Below are 4,374 nucleotides of genomic sequence, written 5' to 3'. Positions count from 1 at the left end.
ATGTTTTAAGGATGTTTTCTCATTTCAAATAATGTTCCTATAAGGTTAAATGTAAACTAAGATATAACATTTTCACTGTAACATTTTGTGAATGTTTTGGGAATGTTGCTGAGATAACAGATTAAACAATGTTCTCAATAAAACATTAGCACAATATCTCATAATAACAGAGGAGGAACATTATTAAATCAACGTTCGCAAAATGTTTTGAGGATATTATTTAGGCCTGAGATGATGGAATGTTTTTTATAAAATGTTCTTGTAATGTGACATGTTAACAAAACTAGAACATTTTCACTGTAACATGTTGAGGATGTTTTGGATGTTGTTGAGATAACAGATATTACAATGTTCTCAATAAAACATTGCTACAATGTCCCATATAAAAACATAGGAATAACATTATCAAATCAACTTTCACAAAATGTTATGAGGATATCATTGAGGCCTGAGTTGATGGAATGTTTTTTTATAAAATGTTCTTGTAATGTGACGTGTTTAACAAAACTAGAACGTTTTAAATTTAATATTTTGAGGTTGTTGATGAGGTAAAGGTTTGTAGAATGATCTTTTATAAAACATTGAAACAATGTCCCATAAAAACATAGGAATAACATTATCAAATCAACGTTCGTAAAATGTTTTGAGGATATTATTTAGTCCTGAGATGATGGAATGTTTTTTATAAAATGTTCTTGTAATGTGACGTGTTAACAAAACTAGAACATTTTCACTGTAACATGTTGAGGATGTTTTCGGAATGTTGTTGAGATGACAGATATTACAATGTTCTCAATAAAACATTGGTACAATGTCCCATAAAAACGGAGGAGGAACATTATCAAATCAACGTTCGCAAAATGAGTATATCATTGAGGCCTGAGTTGATGGAATATTTTTTAATAAAATGTTTGTAATGTGATGTGTTTAAACATTAACACTGTAACATGTTAAGGATGTTTTGGGAATGTTGTTGAGATAACAGATATTACAACGTTCTCAATAAAACACTGAAACAATGTTCCATAATAACAGAGGAGGAACATTATCAAATCAACGTTCGAAAAATGTTTTGAGGATATCATTGAGGCCTGAGATGACTGAATGTTTTTATAAAACATTCTTGTAATGTGACGTGTTAACAAAACTAGAATGTTTTAAATGTAACATTTTGAGGATGTTGATGAGGTAAAAGTTTATAGAATGATCTTTCATAAAATATTGAATGTAGGCCTACAACAGAGGAAGAACATAATCAAATTAACGTTCGCAAAATGTTTTGAGGATATTAGGCTATTTAGTCCTGAGATGATAAAATGTTTTTAATAAAACATTCCTTTAAATTGACTTTTTAACAAACATTTTGCATGATACATTTTGAGGATTTTTTGTCGAAATGTTGTTATCTTTTATAAATCATTGGCACAATAACAAAGGAGGAACATTATCAAAGCAACATTCATCAAATGTTTTGTGGACATTAACCTGAGATGACAAAATCTCATAATATAACAAAAGCTCATAAAATTGTAAGGATATTTTAAGGAAGCTGTTTAGGTAACAGATTTTAGAATTATTTTAACCTATAGAATAATGGCATAAAAGAGGAACATTGTCAAAACAGCATACGTAAAGTGTTTTGAGGATATATTAGGCTACTCTGAACTGAACTGTTGCGACAAATGCGTTTACAAGAGATGAGAAGCTGATTGGAGGTCGCTGTAGATCGACGTTTAAAACCACCAATCACAGCGCGATGTTCCCATGACGTAAGAACATTTGAACTCGTCGACAAACAGCGCAAATAAAGCAAGCAACGTTTCTGTTGAAGAAATCGGCGCAGAATGTCCGTTGTCTAAATTGGCGACACATTGGCCCAAAACAACAGAACTCCTGGTCAACGGAACTCTTTCACAACTGTAAGTTTTTGTGTGTATTTTTTCACTTTACATAGCTTTCTCTTATCCTTGATGTCTTTCAGTATTAGACCTAACTTTCTACTTTCTTAGAATTGTATGACAGTCGCAATAAATCGACTGAGTGTATGCTACTTTTGAATAACAGCTAGATTTGTTTTAATGCAGACTCCAAACGGACTGTTTCAAGATGATTAACTTACCGATGACACAATAAAGTCTCCATTTACAACCAAGGTAGCCTACTATAATGCCTATAAAGGTATTGTGTTCTATGCATACGAATACTGTAGCCTATTTTTACTTAAAAGTGATCTTAATGTCTTTTGAAAGTAAAAGTTAATAATATTTCAGTAATTCATATAACGTTAGAGGTTAACGTTAATGAATTGGAAAGAGCGTTTCTCAAGGCTTCAGGTGTATATAACATTCTTCTTTCAGATGAATACTATCTGAGTTATATTTAAAAAAATGCTCTGACTCTTCTGACTTTTAGAATGGCAGTGAATGGCCGTCCATCAAGGCGCATCCATCCATGATAAAAGTAATCCACCACATGACTCTGGCGGGGTTATAAAGCCCTTTTAAAGCGAAGCATTTGTGTAAGAAAAATATCCATTTTTAAAACTTTATTGGATTAAGATATTGGATACATGGATTAAGTATGTTTTAAATTACAGAAACAAAAAAGATACTCATAATTTATCATATTTATACTTTCAATAAATTAGTCTTTACATAATTTCTGACTGCTAATTAGGCTGGCTAATTTTGAAAGTTTTCAATGTCAATATTGCTTGTGATCTTAATGTATGTGTATTCTTTATGTTTACACTTTTGCATGATCTTCTTTTTTAGGCTATGAGGAAAAACTCTACCGTGGCGTGCACACAGAGAACAGAGCTCAATGCTGCTAACTGGGGGAGCAGCTGGACAACTAGAGAGAATAGTAGAACACTATTATTAATACAGATTCCTGGATTATTTTTCTGCAAGAACCAAAACAAGCAAAGACTGATGATGACTCGAGTGCTCTGAGCAAACACTGGAGTCAAGACGCATGAGTGACTTTACTGAGTTCTTCATGTAGCTAATGTTGGGCATTTACTGTACGCAGAAGTTCTAATAATTTATGTGGATGCCATTTATAAACCTGTTAGATTTTGATGTTTTAGTTTTGAGATTAATAAAATGTTATGCTTTAACAATGTTATAGCTAATCATTTTTGAGGGGTTTTAAGAGAACATTTTGGGAACAAAAATAAACTTCCGCTAAAAACTTTATAAGAAAGTTAGGGGATAATGTTTTAAAAATGTTATGATTAAACCTTTATAGAAGGTCATCACAAAACATTTTCAGAGTGTTCTTAGAGAATGTTATGCCATCTTTTAAGAGAACATTCTGGGAACAAAAAGAAAACTACCCGCTGAAAATGATATAAGAACGTCAGGGAATAATTTTCTAACAATGTTAGCATTTAACATATTTAGAATGTTTTTAGAGAATGTTATTAGAACTTTTAAGAGAACATTCTGGGAACAAAAAGAAAACTACCTGCTGAAAATGTTATAAGAACATTAGGGAATAATGTTCTAACAATGTTAGCAATAAACATATTTAAAATGTTTTTAGACAATGTTATTAGAACTTTTAAGAGAACATTTTAGGAACCAAAAGAAAACTACCCGCTGAAAATGTTATAAAAACATTAGGGAATAATGTTCTAACAATGTTAGCAATAAACATATTTAAAATGTTTTTAGACAATGTTATTAGAACTTTTAAGAGAACATTCTGGGAACAAAAAGAAAACTACCCGCTGAAAATGTTATAAGAACGTCAGGAAATAATGTTCTAACAATGTTAGCATTTAACATATTTAGAATGTTTTTAGAGAATGTTATTAGAACTTTTAAGAGAACATTTTAGGAACCAAAAGAAAACTACCCGCTGAAAACATTATTAGAACACTGCATGGTAATGTTCTCAGAACATTTTTAGAACAAAAAAATCCTAGCTGGGTAGACAAATCGTTCGAATTAGTACGAGTGAGGTCGTACGAATTAGTACGAATTAGCCACTTTTTAATCATGCGTCGAATTCGTACGAATTGGTCGTGAGATAGTGTTGTATTTTACATGTTCCTTAATAACTCACAAACTACTTGAGATAGACTAGTCATCTTTTGATACAAGAAACATATATATGTGCACTAATTAATAATACAATTTATATATTTTTACTTATGAGAACAAGACTAAAATATTCAATAAAATGCAGCGTGGGGGCAATTGTAACACTGAGAAATAACTCCTATCAGGGACGTGCACAGGGGGGTTGCTCAGGTTGCCCGGGCAACTGCCCATATGCCCTTCTCGACTCAGGTTGCCCTTCCGAGGGAAAAAAAAATCGTACAATGGATGTAGAATTTCACGTAGGCCTAGACAAAAAATAATA

The 4,374-nt window shown here is 31.8% G+C and overlaps 1 long non-coding RNA gene across 1 annotated transcript; it reads left to right on the top strand.

Moving 5' to 3' along the window:
* The first annotated feature begins 876 nt into the window (after positions 1 to 876).
* On the top strand, positions 877 to 2,858 carry LOC120465022 (uncharacterized). Its single transcript, XR_016146594.1, has 4 exons — positions 877 to 1,919; positions 2,085 to 2,153; positions 2,413 to 2,518; positions 2,775 to 2,858. It is a non-coding gene; the product is annotated as an uncharacterized LOC120465022 (long non-coding RNA).
* The last annotated feature ends 1,516 nt before the right edge of the window (positions 2,859 to 4,374 follow it).

The sequence above is a fragment of the Pimephales promelas genome, chromosome 15 (assembly GCF_988280905.1).
Source record: "Pimephales promelas chromosome 15, fPimPro1.hap1.1, whole genome shotgun sequence".
NCBI lineage: Eukaryota > Metazoa > Chordata > Actinopteri > Cypriniformes > Leuciscidae > Pimephales > Pimephales promelas.
The sequence above is the reverse complement of the archived record's forward strand: the minus strand, read 5'-3'. Positions and strand labels throughout refer to the sequence as shown.